The sequence below is a fragment of the Pongo pygmaeus genome, chromosome 3 (genome assembly GCF_028885625.2).
Source record: "Pongo pygmaeus isolate AG05252 chromosome 3, NHGRI_mPonPyg2-v2.0_pri, whole genome shotgun sequence".
Taxonomy (NCBI): domain Eukaryota; kingdom Metazoa; phylum Chordata; class Mammalia; order Primates; family Hominidae; genus Pongo; species Pongo pygmaeus.
This window is the reverse complement of record NC_072376.2, coordinates 117891098-117912439: the sequence shown is the minus strand read 5'-3', so window position 1 is coordinate 117912439 and position 21342 is coordinate 117891098. Positions and strand designations below refer to the sequence as shown.

Below are 21342 nucleotides of genomic sequence, written 5' to 3'. Positions count from 1 at the left end.
GCTGGAGTGCAGTGGCACGATCTTGGCTCACTGCAACCTCCACCTCCCAGGTTCAAGCGATTCTCCTGCCTCAGCCTCCCAAGTAGCTGAGATTACAGGTGCCTGCCACCATGCCTAGCTAATTTTTGTATTTTTAGTAGAGACGGGCTTTTACTATGTTGGCCAGGCTGGTCTTGAACTCCTGACCTCAGGTGATCTGCCTGCCTTGGCCTCCCAAAGTGCTGGGATTACAGGTGCGAGCCACCGCACCCCACCTGAAGTAGCTTTTTAAAAGGGTTCTCCTCCCCTAGCCCCCTCTGCCCTTCCCCTCCAGCCCTTTAAGGTTCCCTTTGTTATCAAAAGGAAGATTCTAAAATGCAAATCTGATGTCATATTCTCTTTAACCCACTGGGTTAAACTTGCCTGCATGGTTCTCAAACTATTCCATCCAAATACACCTGAGAGATAAGGCACACTCCCTTCAGTGTTATCAATATTCCAGGTGACAGAATAGGGGTGATGAAAAGTGTAGTTTATGAAAAACCCTTTCTAGGTGATTCTATGTTTTCCTCTACAGGGGCTGGCTGCCCAAATCTTTTGAGAATTTCTGTTTAAATGTTTTCTTCCCCCCGCATACAAGCTGTTTTTTCTGTCCTCCCACTCTCTCTTACAGTTTACACTCCAACAATAACAACAGCTTATAAATATCCAAACATAGTAAGCTGTTTCAGAGCTTCATGCCTTTGGTTTTCTGTCTGCCTAGAATGCCTTCTTAATCCCCTTATTTGCCCAATGACTCTAAACCTGCCTCAGATATCATCTTCCCTAGGATTCCATCTTTGACTCTCTAAAAGAATTAATCATTCCTGCAGAGAAAAGGGAACACTTATCCACTTATTGCTTGTGGGAATGTAAACTAGTTCAGCTGTTGTGGAAAGCAGTGTGATAATTCCTCAGAGGACTTAGAATTGCCATCTGACCGAGCAATCCCATTATTCGGCATATTACCCAAAGGGATATAAATCATTCTACCATAAAGGCATATTGCACACGTATGTTCATCACAGCACTATTAACGATAGCGAAGACATGGAATCAACCTAAATGTCCGTAAGTAGTAGACTGGGTAAAGAAAGTGTTACATATACACCATGGAATACTACACAGCCATAAAAAAACACAAGATCATGTTCTGTGCAGCAACATGGATGGAGCTGGAGGCCATTATCCTAAACAAACTAACAAAGGAACAGAAAAATACCACATGTTCTCTTAAGTGTCAGCTAAATAGCAAGAACACATGGACACAAAGAGGGGGAACAACAGACACCAGGGATACTTTGAGGATGGGAGAAGGGAGAGGATCAAAAAACTACCTATTAAGTACTACGCTTATTACCTGGGTGACAAAATAGTCTGTACACCAAACCCCCAAGACATGCAATTCACCTATATAACCTGCACTTGTAACCCTTGAATCTGATTTCATTCATTTGAACATTTTTGAGAGTAGTACTAATGAAGATTTCAGAGTCCCAATAATAGAGAAAGCCAGAAGAAATGGCACTAAAAAAATTAATCCATTGTATAAGGTGTCTGCTTTATTTTCCCACAGTCTTTCTCATTACATTTATTTTAAAGATATAAGTAGAAAAAAAGACTATTTTCTCTTTGGGCGAAAAATAACTCTATTAAAACAGCTATTTCTTGATAAACAAGAAAAATGAAATAGAAGAAATAAGAATATAGATGTTGAAAAGCAACACTAAAGTTATTGTTTACAGGTAAAAAGATTATATACAGGTCAACCTAGAGAATCAAGTAAAAAATGGTTACAGTTTGTGAGAATTCAGCAAAGTAGCTGAAGAAAAATTCATAGCCTTGATTTATAAGAGCATCAACCAGTCAGAAGTTTTACTGGAATAAAATACTGTAGTTATAATAGAAGAAATTAATAGGCTAGGAATAAGTTTTTAAAATGTGGAAGACCTATTTTAATATAACTTTAAAACTATACTAAGTAATATATAAATACAAAAACAAAACAAGTGAAAAGCTATAATATGTTCTTAGATAGTTGTCAAATTATTCACTTAATATACTCTTACTAAAAGTACTTGCAGAATATTTTGAGGAATTAAGGAAGTTGACTCCAAAGTTCATCTGGGAAAATAAACAAATTGGGTAGCCAGGAATATTCTGAAAAAGAATTGTATGGGGCCTAGTAGCCAAATTAAAAGATAATTAGAAGCAACAAAGCTACTATACTTAGAATAGTTTGTGTTTGCACATATAATATTAATATGATCAATGGAATAAAACAGAATGTTCAAAAATAGACCCAAACCACAGAAATATGCTACAAGATAAAGATGGGATTTCAAAGACATACTTGATATTAGAACAACTGGGTAATCTGAAAAAATGATAAAGTGGGATCATTCCCTTACACTTTATATTAAGATAAATTCCAGATGAATTTAATATTTGAATACAGGAAATAAAACCCCCCCAAAAGTTAAAAACAATCTGAGAAAACTTAAAAAAAAAACTAATGACTGGGTAAGTTCTTTTTTTGTGAAACAAAATCTAGAAGTCATAAAAGATGGGAAAGTTTGCTAAAATTTATATGTGCCAAAATAAACATGTAAAAAGAGTTAAAAGTTGTATAAAACTTTTCTTAACATATAGGACTCCTACAAATAGATGAATAACCACATACTAAAAAATGGACAAGGGACATGGACAGTTCATAGAAAATGAAATGTGAATGGCTCTTAAGTATTTAAGAAGATGTCTACTATTGCTCATAAAAAGAAATGCAAATTAAAACTGCAACAAGGTACAGTTTTTCTCTTCTCCAATTAGTGAAGATCAGTAAGCTTGATACTATACTATGTTTGGCAAGCATGTGGGAAAACAGATACTCTCTCATGTGGCTATTGAGAGTCAAAACTGCTACAAATATCCTGTAGGATGACAATTTGGCAATATGTATAAAATTTCAGAAACACTTTCCTTGATCCTTTTAAGAATTATCTGACAGGCTGGGTGTGGTAGCTCACGCCTATAATCCCACCACTTTGGGAGGCTGAGGCCGGTGGATCACCTGAGGCCAGGAGTTCTAAACCAACCTGGCCAACATGGTGAAATCCCATCTCTACTAAAAAGACACAAAAATTAGCAGGGCATGGTGGTAGGCACCTGTAATCCCAGTTACTTGGGAGGCTGAGGAAGAAGAATCACCTGAACCCAGGAGGTGGATGTTGGAGTGAGCTGAGATTGTGATGCTGCACTCCAGCCTGGGTGACAGAGTGAGACACTGTCTCAAAAAAAAAAAAAAAAAAATCTGACAAATATGCTCATATATACATTAAATGATGTAGGCACAATCTTTTGCAGTAATAAAAGGTTAGAAACAACCTATATCAATAAGGGTTATGTTAAATAATTTATGGTACAGCCACACAATATAATACCATGTAGCTATTAAAATTAGTATCTCTATATTTTCAGATGGAGGTATCTCCCAGTAATTAAATGGAATAAAGGAAGCTACACAACAGTTTATATAAGAATGCTACAACCTATACCTTTGTAAAATTAAAAAAAAAAATTATCTCTGGAGAATATATAACGAACTGGCCATAATAATTTGCCTCCAGGAAAAGGAATGGGGCAGCTGGAGAAAAGCACTGGGAGGGGGATTACTTTTAACTATTCCTTTTTTTTTTTTTTAATAACTTTCAAGCATGTGTATTACTTAATAAATAAAATAAAAGGCCAGGCATGGTGGCTCATGCCTGTAGTCTCAGCACTTTGGGAGGCTGAAGCAGGCGGATCACGAAGTCAAGAGATCGAGACCATCCTGGCCAACGTGGTCAAACCCCGCTACTACCAAAAATACAAAAATTAGCTGGGCATGGTGGCGCACGCCTGTAGTCCCAGTTACTTGGGAGGCTGAGGCAGGAGAATCATTTGAACCCGGGAGGCGGAGGTTGCAGTGAGCCGAGATCACGCCACTGCGCTCCAGCCTGGCAACAGAGTGAGACTCCGTCTCAAAAAAATAAAGTTATAACTCATATTGGACAAAGAAAACAAAGTGGTGTTTTTATTTCTGCTAGATTTACTTCCTTCCATACATTAAGAGATGGTCTAGATATACATCATCCAACAGTGACTAGTCACATATAGGTACTGAGCCCTTAAAATGTGTGTAGTCCAAATTGAGATGTGGTATCTGTGAAAACATTTAGTTTGGATTTCAAAGATTTAGTGTTAAAAAAACACAAAAATATTCAAAAAATATTTAAGACATGTTGAACTATTTTAAATATATTGGGTTAAATCAAACGTATCATCAATTTGTTTCTTTTTCACTTGTTTTAATGTGAGTACTAGAAAATGTAAAATTCCATGTGGCTTACATTATGTTTCTATTGAACAAGTAGAAAATTTGGGTGAGACAATGGCTCTTAATCATCAATAACACCTAATAAAGAAACTTTAGGTTTTAAAATCATGAACATTGATTTGTAGTCTTTGATATAAGAGGCTTCTCCAAAATCAGGACACTATCACTTTTCAAAAATTAAGGAGCATAGACATAAATCTAAATAAATCCTGTAGAAAGAAAGTCAATTAGCTGTCCAGATACTACCAAAAAAAGGCACTTTTCTTTTGGTAACTGTAAAACACCAATTCATATACAGAGCAATCAAAAGGTATTTACATGTATATACATGTGTACATTTATGATAAATTATATAAAATTTGTAGGATCTGTACATAATACATGTTTTTCTACTTTCTAAGGTATAAAATATTTTGAGCATTTAATATATTACCTTTTATTATGATCCATTCCACATAATTTTGGACATTCTTTAAAGTGTCAAGGGCAAATCCTTTGAGTATAATAATAGCTACTAAGAAATGTAGGTGACTAAATAAGAAATGTATTTCAATATGGAGTTTTAAACACAATGGCCATTTTTAAACATTATACAGAACTATTTTGTGACAGCAAGTCCTTTATACAATCATTTGTGTGAAAAGTTTAATGGTTAACTTTTTCACAAGAAGGGCAGGAAAGTTATATGTTAGAATGAGGAAAATTTGTTATTGGTCTTTAAATCTTATTTCAGGAAATTTAAACTAATAAACTGCCATTTTAGAAGGAGAAAAAGGCAATATTTTCTTTTACTTTAATATGTGCTAAATCACACTTTTTATATACATACCCTGGAATATTATGATCCAGTAACCCACTTGCACAGTACTCTTTCAAGCTCTTAGTGCTTGCATACTGATGTTGATAAAGTATTATTTTGCTTAATAAAAGAGAAGGTAATGAGACCTATGCATTTTGCTCATTGTAGAAATACTGAAAAAGCTTTCATGCTGTAGTTTTTATGGGGTCATTTATGCAGTGTTTTCAAGCTTGCATAAAAAGCCTACATAAAGTCAATAATTTTTGCATAAGATAAAAAAATCTTCAAAGATGAATTTTTGTAGATATTTACCTGCTATTCATCTGCTAGTCAGTGAAAGTAGAGTTAATGAATTTTTTTAATGAATTTAAATGATTGCAAAGAAAAGTTTTTCAAAGTTAAACTGTTTTTCAGATAAATATACATTTTTGCTATAGAGATTATTTGTGTGATTTTTGCTTCTCAGAGACTAAGAACAAAAATATAATTTTAATTCATATCTGCTCTTATAAATGACTCATCGGAAATATTCTGAATTATCATGATTGATTTTTTTAGTTGAAATTAAACATCCTTCTATTTTTTCTTACACCAGAGAACACAAAATTAACACGGTATACAATATTAATCAAGATACTGTTCTATTGTGCAACTAAATATTCAAACACTTCGCTATTGAAGGTCTACACATTGTAATTCACTGTATGCAAGAGAGTCCATGCCAAATAAGATCCTACCTATAAAAATCATTCCCTAGATGGAAACAATTCTTATTTTAGAATGAGAAGCAACTTTACAAGAGGATGGCAACGTCTTTCCTAAGAGGATGCTGGCCAATCAAAATTAAGGCCTTTTTTTGGGTTGTTAAACTGGTTACGAAGTTTATATACAAGAACAGAGACAGAAGAACCTTTGGGAAAATGTGGCGTGACTAATTGTTTACCCAGGGATGATTTTCATGATGTCAATACTTCACTCATTGCATTTAGTTAAAATTTAAGAATGAATACAGTTTTTAACATATTCCTCAGGAGATGCTCTTATGGGTTATAGCTGGTATCATGTTATCAACCTACAGCTCATGCAATTCCTGATAATTTCACAATGTGCTCTTGAGAACTGGTTCTAAGCACTGTTAGAGCTACGAAAATATTAAAAAAAATTATATTACTCTTTTTTCCTCCTTTTGAAAAAATGAAACTTCCCTGAGATCAAATACATGCCATATTATTTTGGCATCTTTATTTCCAGGATTCTGGAGAAAGAGCTCTTGCTTCTAGAACGACTAAATAGCATTTTAACTTTTTGAAAGGTATGTTAGGCTGTTCTTGAGTTGCTATAAAGAAATAGCTGTCTGCGTAATTTATAAGAAAATAGCTTTAATTGGCTCATGGTTCTGCAGGCTGTATAGGAGGCATAGCACTGGCATCTGCTTTGGGTGAGGCCTTACAAAACTTAGAATCATGGCAGAAAGCAAAACAGGAGCAGGCATCTAACATGGTGGGAGTGGGAGAAAGAGAGAGAGGAAGAGAGAGGAGGAGGGAGGAAAGGAGAGAGGGAGGGAAGGAGACAGGGAGGGGGACGTGCCACACACCCTTAACCAGATCTCTTGAGAACTCACTATCAGGAGGACAGCACCGTGCCATGAGGGATCTGCCCCAATAATCCAAACACTTCCCACCAGGCCCCCACCTCCAACACTGAGGATTATATTTCAACAGGAGATTTAGAGGAGCCAACAACCAAACCATATCACAAGGCTAAGAAATTCTAAGGTAACACTCAAATATGAGTAATAATATGTAACAATGGTCCTAACAATGTATAAACATTTCAGAGTAGCAGCAAGGATCTAGTACCATTTTCTCATTTTAAAGATGTGAAAACTGAGGAATCTGCCCATGGTGAAGCACCAAAACAGAGGCTCCCACAGGGGCTAGGCCTAAGCACTCTGGCAGCTCTCTGAAGCTCTTCCCACCACATAATACTAAGACAAGTGCATAATTAAAGGAGTAAGTTTTGTTATTAAATTCACATTTAGCCAACAACTTAAGCTTTTTTTTTTAAGGTTTAGGATTAAAAAACAAAGTATTTCGGCTACGTATCTGTAGGTCTGTAATTATTAAGATGATTAAGGGCATTTTGCATGTCTTTTGCCAACAAATCATTTCTTTATGTGGTTTGGGATAGAATAAAAAAGAAAATGTAAACTTCTAGGACATGGAATTTGAAGCTGCCACAGAGTTATTCTGATCCCTTCTTTGCCACCTTCCCAGATTATCTTTGCAATGCTGGACTGCTGATGATTTTTCTCTAGAATATTTGAGGATGATTTATGAATCTCCCCTGGTAATGTCACTCAGAGAATTGGAGCTCAAGACACATTAGTTCATTTATTTTTTCAGTCCTGCTGCACTGAGTTGAATCCTCACTCAGTGCAGTTGCCATGGCATGGAGCTAACACAAAGATGCATACATCCTCTACTGCCCTGAACTGTGGTTATGTTGAGGCAATGAGACTACTGAAGTGCCATGGGAATACAGGAGAGGGGAAGAGTAGAGCTCTTGTCCCTGTCAATGTGGGCATATCAGCCACCCAAGTCACTCTTGTAAAATTTAACTTCATTTCTTCTTGCCGTAGTATGAAAGAAAAACACTAAGTCAAAGGTAAAAGGCTGACAACGAATGTTCATCAAAGCTACCTACAACATTACTGAGGGAGGAGAACCAGTGACCTAAGTAGAAATGTGCATCAGTAGTCAGCAAGTACAGAGAACACCACATAAAAAACTCATAGAGTGCAATTTCAAAAAAACTAGTGAGACAGCAAATGAGTTGTGGAAGCTCTTCTGATTATTGAACCCTTAACCTAGGAAAATACATGGCATGTTTATCTGCTTCACTATAAACTTATCTTTGCTTATCAAAATATAACATAGCTCATTATTGAAACGACACACACACACACACACACACACACAAATATACACACACACGATTTTTTACTATATGGTGCAGCATGAGATTTCTTCATAGGTTTACCAAAAAGGCAACAAAGTGAATTAAACTTTAAGAATGAACAAAATATAATACTAAAGTTATAAGAACTTTGGTATTTTTTTAAGTCTAAAAAGGCAGTTTTAGAAATTATCATTTGCCTAAATGACAGATTAATTAAATCACAATTTTAAAAGGTTATAATTTAGATCCCACTGGTCATATTATGTATGTCTATCCTTTTATTCCAATAATCTAATGTTCTTTGTAATGCATGGACTTCCAAGGAACCAAAAAGAATATTTCTATTTACTATAAATACCATCATTTTTTTCAGAAATTCTAAAGGTCAAATTATAACCAGGCAATTTAACATAAATAGAAACATGCAACAATTATATGGCCACTCAATAATTTCAGCTAATGCCCCAGAATAAATTTTCATAAGTTACGAGACAGAGAGAGAGAGAGAGAGAGAGAGAGAGAAACTGGCTGATATGTCAATTATGTTAACCTTTATCTTCTATGTCAGAGGCATGTATTAATGAAGCATGTTTATCTCAGTTGAAAATACTGGCCTTTTGACTGCTAGCTAACATTTTGGTTTCCTAAGACCAAAACAGGTTTTAGCCACAGCAGTTTTCCTTTGATTTTGTTCCTTCTCCCACCTCTCTGAAAATAATTTATTATAAATTCAAGTCGCATTGGCAGCATCTGTGAAACAATTACTGAATCTAGGACTGACTCTGCAGTCTAATCCATCATAATTATGACAGGCCTCTTTGAAGATGCTATGATGCATGACTTAAAAATAGCACATTAGTGTGCAAATGGATCAGCATCTCATTTCACCAATATGCATTTAAGATTGTAATTTTGCTCCATACCATTTGACTCTTCGGATTACTCAAGAATGGTAGCTGTATCTCTCACCACATAAAGCTGTAGATATGCTCAAATTTGTGAAGAGGGCTTGATTTTGCTTTTGTTTTATTTTTTGGTTTATTGATTTTCTAGGTGGGGGTATATCTTTTATTGCTCTAAGAGAAAAAATACACATCATTTAAATTTTATGTCAGCTTTTTTTCAAGGGGACAAAAGAGTCAATTTATAGATTTGTATAGTTGCCATACTATAAGGTAGTAAATTATTTTTTTCCATAAAAAAAGTTTTGCATGTCCTAATACTACAAGTATATATAAATTACTCTACCATCATGAATCCTGTTTATTTACACATTCAGATTACTGAGGGTAAATACTTCAGACTGCTTGCTTATGGGAACTATATCTGCTAACGGTACTGTGTTTCAGGATCAAACTTACAGGAATCACTGTATATCTCTCTGTCACTTCCACTGACAGGCTTTACCTCCATTAGTAATTCAGAGTGTTAGGAATTAAATATTTATTGACATGGAAAACACTGAGTAAAGATGATATATACAGCCATACCTCCTGCATAGATGGCACTATTCTCCAAAACTATTTTGGATTCTTCCTATCAACATGGGACATAGCTTGTGTCAATTATACACTTATTTCAAGATGTGTGCAATGCAATGGACTTCATTATTGTCTACTAAATTTCCCTCTGGATAGTGTTCTAAAATCCCGAGCAAAATGTTAGTTTAAATTCTTATCTTCTGTATCTATTAAGTTCTCTCCATTTCGTTTGACTTTAAAATTACTATGTAATATTGGTATGGTTGGCAAGTCTCACTCTTGAGGTAAAGAAAGTGTTTTTTTATAGGGCATTTCTTATAAAATTAAAAACTATTCTTCATACCTAATGCTAGATGACGAGTTGGTGGGTGCAGCGCACCAGCATGGCACATGTATACATATGTAACTTACCTGCACATTGCGCACATAAAACCTAAAGTATAATAATAATAATAATAATAATAATAAAAGAAAAAAAAAAAACAAAACTATTCTTCATTAATTTAAAGTTAACATTATTTAATATTTAAATATTAAAGCTAAAATTTTAAAAACATAATCCAAAACATATATTTTTCAACAGCAAAATTAATGTAACCAAGCTACATGTTAGACCTGGGATATGTTTCCTATATGGATTAAGTATGGAGAATATTAGGTGAATTAATATTTTTAAGGCAAAGCTAACATTTTATTTCTCCTTCTGTAAGAACTTTCTGTCTTAATATTTAAAAATCTGTGAAGATGTACTTCACATCTCTTGAAAAAGGACTGCTGAACACACAAATATGTCAAAGTCCTCAGATTTCTGAAAAGGTGTTAATTGGACAAGTAGCTGCACATATACATACAGCATGTGCCCTGCTCCTAATCTAAATCATGTGCATAGGAGGCTTTGTCAGGTTTTTCATAATCCTCAGCAGGGATTATTTAATTCCCACGTTTAAAGTTTTAAAATGTGTTTCCTAAAATGGCAGTATAAACAAAATTTAATAATGTATAGATTATTTGAGGGAGAAAAATTCAGAGGAATGCCATTGAAGATGAGAGGCAGATTAACTCAGAGACAGAGATCTGCATTTAAGATCTGGAGACACCTGCCAGTTTAGTATAAATCTGCTTTCAGTTTGCAACCCAAGTTAACCAACTAGTTTCTCATTGGTAAAATGGGCATGATCTTTTGTCAGTTCTCTATTATCCACGTATCTGTTAATCCTGGAATTGTTTCTTGAATTTGGGCTTATTCCTGGCCTTTCTCCAAGTCTCACCAAACTAGTGTGTACTGAAGGAAACGATAATAATAATAATAATAATAATAATAATAATAAAGATAAACATAATTAGAAATGTAACGTGTCACAAATATTTGTTTCTCATAAATTATTTTAAAAATCTATATTTTTCCATTTCAGTTGACTCCCATTATTAGAATGGATAATTGTGAGCTGGTTGTCCTTACTGGAACACTGTCTAGGATACATTTACATTATCCAATGCTTGAAACTTTCAGTTAAATAAAAGTGTACTTAGAAAAATTGCAGAAGTTGTTTAGGCTTGGTCATGCTCTAAGAATCTGTCCAGGGCAAGGATGCCTCAGCAGAAAGAGACTGTGGGGTGGACTCAGCAGGCAAAGCTGAAGTAGCTATGGCGATAGAAGAGATAGGGACAGATCTCTCCTATCAGGGTACTGTGCAGTGAGAGCCCTTGTAGGCCTCTCTAAAGAACGCTCCATGTGTGTCAAGAAAGCCGGCATTTGGATGCCTGCCTCATAGAGGGCGTCCAATAGCCAGTCAATGCCAGGCAGAAAAATAGCAACATCCAAAGTCCTCCAGTCTCGTTCAGGTGCTTAAGGAGCCCTGAGCTCCTTTTCATCCTTCCTCAGTCCTGCCCAATCTCCTAGGCACTGGTGCTCAAGGTAGAGGGGGAGGGGAGGTATCAAGAGTGAGCCTCCCCTACTTTCAACTCCAAGGGTTGGAGCCAGTGTTTAAGTTTGTGCTGGGAGAAGAACACTGACTCAGGCTTGAGGTGGGAGTTTTAAAATGAATAGGACTGAGTTTGAAAGACTAAAATAAAATTGTTCTAATAACCAAAAGGTGCTGTAAAAATTATGTTATCTGGTCAAGAAGACACCAATGGCTGAATGGGGTGAAGGAGACTATAATAGTATATTTGAGGGGCAATTGTAGAAAAAAAAACTTTCATTTTTATATACTGAGGCATGATTTTTCCAATAGAACCATTACATAAGGGCAACAAATGGGTTCTAATAATATATAAGAACTTTATGTAATTTCTAGGAGGGCTCACAATCATTCAGTGTAGTTATATAATGACACTGGTAGAGTTATAAAAATAATCTGTCAAGGTATTCATTCTTTCATGCAACAAATATTTATTGAACATATTCTACGTGTCAGGCACTCTAGTAGTCACCAGTAACACACCACTGAACAAAAGAGATAAATACTCCTGTCTTTTTGGACCTGATATTCTAATGAGGAGAAAAACAATAAACACAATAAGAAAGTAAATTATGTGGTGTGGTAAGAAAATGTTGAGTGCTAAGGGAAAAACAAAGAAATAATAGGGCAGCTAACGGGGAATCAAGAGTATCGGGGAGTGGTTGCCCTACTAAATACTATACAGTGAGAGTAAATCTCATTAAGATAGTGAGATCTGAACAAAGTCTTAAAGTCGAGTTATATAATAAACATCTAATTCACCAAGATGATCTTAATCAATGCATAATTCTTTATTGTTTGATACATTGTCTCATATCTTCAGCCCTAAAATCAAGAATGGCAAAACCAAAAACAAACAAAACCCCACAAAGCTATCAAAAGGTAGAAATTAACTATATTAGAGTTGGTCAACTAAATTGTCACATCCCCAGGGGGCTCTACAATATTAACGTGAAACAAACATGACATACCTAGCATTTTATTTAAAAACTCTACCAGGAATCCTTGCAACACAGGCATTTTGGCAATTATGTACTGTACTGTATCCCTAAAATCTGTTCCTTCTCAAAAATATTTTGTTCCCTACCATTGCCTCAAAAGGCATGCCATCTATGTTTTGGAGAAGTTTTGTACAGACTTGAACAAATTCGTTTTCATATTGATCTAGTCTTAATCAACTGGTTACCATAACAATCTGGTCATTTTTATTCTTCCTATTTTGGAACAACTAGCAATGATCATGTTTTAATTTGTAGGATATTACAGTTATTTTTGAGAGTAAGATGAGGATCTTCTTACAGATTAATAATGGAGATGCCATTAAACTAACTGCACATCCATGAGTTATCGATTTAAGAAATTTCAATATGTACCAGTTCTAATGAAAAGCTGCCAACATTATTTCATAACATAAAATAACTTCAGTCCATCAGAAGAAAGAGTAAAAGAAATTCTCTCATGGGTTAAATATTAGGAAAATGACAAATTTCAACTATACAGATGCTTTAAAAGAGTATCATATAACCATGTGTTCATCAGAAAAATACATTTATGTTCCCATACATGATGAAGATTACTCTAATTTTCTTTGATCTGAAAAGCTCTGATAAATAGGTTAAGATCGCCTAAAATTATACAGCATGTTTTAGATTATCAAAATAGTAATAGACTATATATATAATATATACATAGATATATTTTTTCATTACAAAAGGTTCTTCTGGAAACATAATTTATGGGATCCAGAAGTTGCATAAAATATGGTCTCTATCTTTAAGAATCTTTAATTATTTAATTGAGAAGACAAGACATATACCTACAGGACAAAGACACAGTCAGAACAAGAATGCTGAGTTTTGGTTCTAAATGTGGGTTTGTGAGCAAGTCATAACCACCCCACATCTCAATTTTTAAAAATTTATAATATGAGGGGAATGAACATGATTACATCTAAGGCCGTCTTGTTCTAAAATGCTATGATTCTCTAAAACTGGCAATGATAAATATCTATTGGGGCTTCAATTAAATAAGTCATCACGAAGACCACTTTCGGCTCGAAGGGTATAATTTTTACCTCATTTTACACATAAGTAAATAGAAGCTAAAAGAATGAAGTGGCATGGCATAGCCAACATGAGGAAGAAGTAGAGATAAAATGCAGCCTTGTCCAACTTCTGAGCCAAACTATGAATAGATGGAGATGATCTGTTCAGGACAAAGAGGTAGATTTGGTGCTCCTTATCAGTACTGTCCTTGGAAAAGAAACACTGGATTGGCCAATATGATCACATCACTAGGAACATAAATTCTTCTATGGGGCAGGATGATTAAAAAGCTTTCTTCATTGAGGTCTAGATAATAAATATTCCTAAGACTCTTCATCTTCAAGAATCATTGGGTGCCCTTAAAGCAAGTACACTGGACAGTGGACATAAATAATATTTTGAAAATTAAAAATGGGAATTCTTGATTATTAATTGATAAACTTACAATTTTGTTTAAACATCAATCTCATGTGAGTTTAATTAAAACAACTCAATTTCCTTCACTCCAGTCAACTCTGTGGGAGAGATAAAATTGGGTTTCTGCATTTTTAACATTAAGAAGCAGGTCCTAGGCAATGGTGTCCACCCTAAAATGATGTCTTCTTGATGTCTCTATCATGTCTCTTTATAAGTGCAGTATTAATAAACTAGAGATGTGTCCTAATGTGTAGGTACCTGAACACACATGTACACCAACACCACTGAAACAGATTCTTATCATATGTGATATCTATCTATGGGACACTGGTTCTTTGGGATATTAACATGTAATTTTAAAAAAGGAGGACCAGCCTGAGAGATAATAAAGTTCTGTGCTCAAGTAAGAAAACTTATTTTTTTTTCTAATTTAAAACTTTCTTTAATGCATGGCCTCAAAGTCTTTAATATGATGATAGGATGTCTGGAAAGGTGCTGTGTGGCATTTCCTGGACATAATGAAATACAGGATCATTGTTTATGGAGCACCCTGAAAAAACAGTATTTCCATGGAATAGCATACTTTGGAAACCCCTAATTCAGATGTAGTATATGATATCTTATGTAATTTTAATCTGTGCATAGATCTTGAGGCACTGATGAGAACCTGTGGACTAGGAGAGTATAAATTCATATAACCACTCAGATGTAGAGTTCTGAGTTCATTTTCAAGAGCAAAGGACACATACCTATGCAAGTTTTGCTTTAGCTTCAAATTTAACTTGTAAAAACTATCTTCTTCCAGTTATATTGCTGTTCTAATTATTCACGCTCTTCACCTGTACTTTGCCCAAATACAAAATCATAACTTTTTTTTTTCACCATGAGCTAAACAGACCATCCAAGTTATGCCTTTGAAATGAAGAGAAAGGTCTGTTCATAGGATATAATTTGGTTGATTGTTATTTTAGTGTTGCATAGTGCTGACATACATCTTCATAGGGAATGCAGGGAGGGGCAAGAACAAATAACACACAAAAAAATTGTAAACTCACAAAATCTAAACATTTAGGACAAACAAAAAATATACTTCCACGTATGTATTGAAAATAACATTTGAATTCAAAATAAGACTTAACTACCTGCAAAGAAATTTCCATATAACCTTAGCATTACCTAGGAAATATCATAAATTCACGTCACGCTGTATGATGCATTTAAGATTGATGTGACCAACAGTTTGTCCAACAGACTTAGCTATACATCTGTTATCATGATTATAACTAAATCCGCTAAAAGATGAATTAGCTTTTTGTTTGAAAACAGCTACAAATTAATTAGTGAATGATCCAAGTTTATGGCATTTTTCATAGAACAAAAACAGGATTGTAGAGGAAAACATCTAGGAAATATCATATAAATGTTCTGCTTTAACCTGTGGCAAATCATTACTTTTAAAGTTTATATTTGAATATAATATATAAATGTAAATCAGAAGCAATAAACACTTCAAATATCACCAACAACCTAAAAGTTGTAGCTTACCCCCTTTCCCCTCTATCGTATCCATCTTTTAGGAGTATAAAAAATCTGATTTTAGTTGCCATCTTATAAACATGATACCATAAAATAAGTCCACCAGTTAAGACAAGCACTGAATTACGATGAAGAAAAAGAACATTTCAGATTAACTCACAAAGATTATAGAACTGTTATTACCAGAAGCACCAACAATTCCATGAAAGAACTTTGATTAAAATTCAAACCAATATTTTAACTCTCCTCCCCCCAACCTGTTTCAAAGAAGTACGATAAAATAAACATGTATAAAACATTCCTTTTGTTTTAGTCAGCGTGGCTTTAAAAATATTCATTTGCACTCTATCTCTCCTCTTCTACCTCCCCCAGAAATACTAGCTCTAATATTCACAGCATGGAAATGTTTTACATTGTCTTCTAAAGACCCACAGTTAGTAATCAAGATCATAAAATATTTTGAAGCTGAATTAAGTTTATTTAAGTGGAGAACAAAGAGTAGAAGGAAATGGTGGTTGGTCTCTTAATAGAAAAGGTACTTTAGTCACACATGGAGAAAATAGAACTCTGAATTGTCAGACATGTCTCTTCAAAGGTATTGACTTACAGTTAAAATGTTACTCAGGCCAACCATTTATGGTATTGTATAAAAATTCTACACTGCTCTGCTAAAAAAGGTTATGGTTTAGAACCCCAGAAATGAGTTGGCATTCTGGTTGAAATCAAAGCAAACTCTTTCCCATGTTTCAATGTTCTCTTTGTGGTAAGATGTAGCATGAAGAGATGGTAAAATCACTGCAGATAAGGGGGAAAAAAAAAACTGGCTGATCTCATCTGTACTGCAGTTACTGCTTTGAGATGATGCTGAAGACTGCATTATTGAAGCAGTGCTGGGAAAATGTTGTATTCCTTTCTGTTTCTTTTTTCAAAATACTTTCAAAACTCTAAATCTTTTCTCAGAGGCATTTCTAACTCTGGAAGCCCACACAGCTACCAATCTTATAAACATTTACAAGTATTTCATCTCTAATTTAAATTTTAAATAAAATTATAATATGCTGAATAATAATTCAGGCTTTTTGGTAATAAATATAAGTCAAATGTCACAAAGTTTAAAAAGCTCTTTCATTAATTTTCTAGAACATTATTTCACGGTCTGACAAGTGATTGTAAGATGTTATTACAGAGAGACACTGAAATAACCTATTCTTTTTAGTTTAAGTGCTACTCAGTTGAAGAAAATTAGATTTTATAAAAAGGTCTCATGTAGCATTTTCTGGAAAAAAGCATCATATTCTTATCATTGCCTATGGCTGTGTAGGAAAAAACCTCTCCAAAATGCATTTTTCCTCTGCTCTCACATCACAACAATATTCAAAACAGAAAACTTCTCTTTTGTGACCAAATGTGTGAGGGTTTCTCCCCAACACCAAGCAGCAGACACTAGCTGGGTGTTCTCCAATTTAATTCCCGGAGACAGTGTCAGACCCCGTAGATTAAACGCTCAGTCCCCAAGATGCCCTTGCCACGGACACAAGTCACAAATCCAGGCCTCCAGAACTTCTGACCAACCAGCTTAGAGTTGGGGTTCCCACAACACCTTCTTTGGGTTCAATACGTTTGGTCAAGCAGCTCACATAACTCAAGAAACACTTACATTTGCTGGTTTATCAAAGGATACAGATGAAGAGATGCTTAGGGTGAAGTATATGGAAAGTGCACAGAGCTTCTAAGTCCTCCCTGGATGAGCCACCTTCCAGGAACCTCCACTGGTTCAGCTATCCAGAAGCTCCCCAGACTCAATCCTCCTGGGTTTTTATGGAGGCTTCATGATCATCAGCATTCCTTTCCCCAGTGCAAAGGGTGGGACTTTCTCTGGGGTTTTAAGACTCAAAATCAGAAGGGTGGGGAAGATTAGAATCTCCCTCAGGGTTGGGTGTGGTGGTTTGAGCCAAGGTGGGTGGATCACTTGAGCCCAGGCACTGGAGGCCAGATTGGGCAACATGGCGAAACCTCCTCTCTACAAAAAAAAAAAAAAAATGCCAGGTGTGGTGGCATGTGCCTGTAGTCCCAGGTACTTGGGAGGTTGAGATGGGAGGATTGCTTGAACCTAGGAGGTTGAGGCTGCAGTGAGCTATGATCATGCCACTGCACTCCAGCCTGGGTGACACAGGGAAGTCTTGTCTCAAAAAAAAAAAAAAAAAAAAAAAAATCTCCCTCAGGGAGCAAGTAAAAGGAAGGCAGGAGAGGTTCTGTTTTCTAAGGCCTGCCCCGAGGCCTAACACACCCCACATTCTAACAAAAGACTGTAAAAAGGGATATTGGAGCTATGAACCAGAAACCATGGACAAAAACCAATATATATCATAACACGACAATGGCAAACTTTTCCTAGCACTTTGTGAGGCCAAGGCAGGTGGATCACTTGAGGCCAGGAGTTCGAGACCAGCCTGGCCAACATGGTGAAACCTTGTTTCTACTAAAAGTTAGCCAGGCATGGTGGTATGGGCCTGTAGTCCCAGCTACTCGGGAGTCTGAGACAGGAGAATCACTTGAACCCAGCAGCAGAGGTTGCAGTGAGCAGAGACTGCACCACTGTACTCCACCCTGGGGGACAGAGGGAGACTCTGCTTCAAAAAAACGTAGTTCAACTCATTACTTATTGAGCCTGTGAGCTGAGTACTGTACTAGGTGCCATGGGAAACAGAATGACAATTAGTCATAGTCCTCTCTGAGAGCTTTTATCTAATTTAGAAGCAGATCATAGAGTTAAAATAAATGCCATCAGACATGCAACTATGGGGACTCATAGGAAGGTGGGTCATCCAAATGAAGGGCTTTTGGTAGTGTGCTTTAAGAATTTTTAGAATTTCTTCACTTGCAGTGAAAGAAGAACATCCTAGGTAAAGGGGAATGCTTGAGAAAATTTGTAGAAAGACTTAAAACACAGAAAAATGTCTTAAAATAGCAGGAAGTCCATTTGGTCAAGCATAGGTATATGTAACATCTTACAATGAGAAGAGTACAGATGCGGTAGAAATTAGTGTGTCATTTTGAATAAGGCTACTTGTGATGATCATTACAAGCTTTGAAGCATAATCCTGTAAGTTTCAAACTCAACTTGATTAAAATTGGCTAAAGAAATTTTAGTATGCTTCCTCTCAATTTTTCCTCTTCTGCATATTTGAAAAGCTGTGAATTTTCCCAAATTCTGCCTTTATGACTTAGAGTAACAAAAGAACTATACTGACGTGTCAAACTTCAGCAGGTGATATCATTATGCTTATAAATATTGAGTTACAGCCCTAGAAAATAGTCACTATTAGCTATTTCATAATGCACCTGTATATTTCTATGTCAGAAAAAGAATTGAGGAGTTAAGATTTAAACTCAAGCTTGTAAAACTAGTTTATGCACTTAAAAAGAAGTAGATGAGCAGATGCATTTGTAAAATAAAACTCCAATGGAGTCTTTTGGTGGGTGGGTGGGGGAATGGGGAAAATTAATTTTTTTTTTCCTCTGAGACAGATTCTCACTCTGTCGCCCAGACTAGAGTGCAGTGGCAAGATCTCAGCTCACTGCAACCTCCACCTCCTAGGTTCAAGTGATTCTCCTGCCTCAGCCTTCCAAGTATCTGGTACTACAGGCATGTGCCACCATGCCTGGCTAATTTTTGTATTTTTAGTAGAGACAGGGTTTCACCATGTTGGCCAGGCTGGTTTTGAACTCCTGACTTCAGGTGATCCACCCGCCTCAGCCTCCCAAAGTGCTGGGATTACAGGAGTGAGCTAACGCACCTGGCTGGAAATTAATATTTTTTAATCATGAAAAAAATGGAAAATTAAAAGAGACTAATACCATTAACTCAATTTTTAATTTCACTTAAACCAGAAAGGACAGTCTTAGAAAATACAGACAAGCCATACACAATTTGAAAATTTTGGGACTCTCAAGTTTGATTTAGTATGCATAAATGATTTTACTCTAGTTTAAAGTGTGTATACATGTGTGTATACACACAAATAAAGGCAAATACAGGTGAATAATCTATTATAACTCTGTTAAGTTGCCAGTCATTATATGTAAATATAGACTACATTAAAAACAAATCAACACCTGAAACTAACATGAGCTTATTATTTTATTAGTTGGGTTTCTGTAATTAAATGTAATGTTCTGAAAGTCTGCTGGACCTCAATCTGAAAGGTACACTGAGTAATCTTTATAGATCATTTGGCAAAGCAGAACATTAAGAAGATAAAGAGGAGGTATTCATTACAACTATGGGTAACCTGGACTTCTCAACCATCTGACTAGATGAAAACTGCATGGCTTGAACATTTAGAATTTCTCATGTTTCAGGACAGATAAAAAGTGCTGACATGGGAAGAGTTACTTTATCCTCAAACTCAATTTCCCTTGAAGCTACCAAAGGAATAATCAAGGTAAGAATATCTGTTTCTATTGTTACCCTGCTTATTCACACCTCATTTCAACATTGGCATACTGGTATATGCAGGGTGAATATGAGGTGCCCATAAGGAATCTCAATGACTTAAGTTGCAGTAAGTAGTCTTTGTAGTCAGATAGATCTCCATTTAAATCCATATTCTTCTGTTTACTTTGTGATCCTGATGGAGCCTTTGTTTTTTAATCTAGTGACAACATTAACACTAAAAGGATTAAATGAGAAGTATTAAATGAGATATGTGAAAGACAAATGGGATGACTCTCTATTCCCCAAACAGGCATGCATCTTCTGCCTCTATGCCTTTGTGCCTCCATTTACTCCTTCATAAAGAATTTCCCTATCTTTCACGGCTCAATTAAAAAGTCACCTCCACCTTACAGCCTTTCTTGTTCTCTTTCAGCCAGCTGCAGTGCCCTCTTCTGAACTATCCTTTCATTTAGACCTGTGTTAGGACATTCTCACTTTAGGGACACCTTGTTCTTAGGTTTCCTCTATCTCTCATTGCTCCTTCTTAATGGCCCTCCTCTGCCTCAGCTTATTCCCTAAATACTGGTCACCTCAGGGGGCTGGACTGGACACTCTTCTCTTCAACATTCTTTCATCTATTTATTTATTTATCTTTAACATATTGTTCTAGGGATGTAGGGGTGAACAAGATAGTCTGGATTCCTTCATCAGTGAAGTTTATCTAGACAAACAAGTAGCCAAATAAACAAACAATTTCAGACTGATAAGTGCTATGAGGGAAATAAATCTGAGTGATGAGATAAAGAGGACTAAAACAGGACTATTTAGATAGAGCAGAGACTCTCTTGATTTGTTGATATCTATATGAACTGAATGAAAAAGCCAATGATAGAATGACCTGGAAGAATGATCCAGCTAGAGGGAAAAAAAGTACAAAGGCACTGAAGCATAAATTAGCATGGTATAGCTGAGGAGAAGAGAAACTGGTCTAGTTAGTTCTCAGTGAACAAGAGGAGTGTTTTGAGGTGTGAGGTTAGAAGTATGCAAAGGCCATGGAGGGGTAAAGTGTTAAGATTATTATTTAAATCCAGTGGGAAGCCATAGGTGCATTATATATATAAAGCAGTGACATGAACTGATTTGGACCTTTAAGAGATCACTCTGGTAGCTGTACAGACAATGAATTAAAAATATAAAACACAGATGCATGAAGTTTAGAGACTGCAGTAATCCAAGAGAAAGGATATAATGTCCTGAACTAGAGAAGAGCAGTGGCAGAGAAATGGATCAATTTAGGACACATTTTGGAGG

The 21342-nt window shown here is 35.7% G+C and overlaps 1 protein-coding gene across 3 annotated transcripts in view; it reads right to left on the bottom strand.

Moving 5' to 3' along the window:
• Nucleotides 1-21342, bottom strand: part of TET2 (tet methylcytosine dioxygenase 2) — a 130360-nt gene that overhangs the window by 46380 nt on the left and 62638 nt on the right. The gene's annotated exons all lie outside the window — the stretch shown is intronic.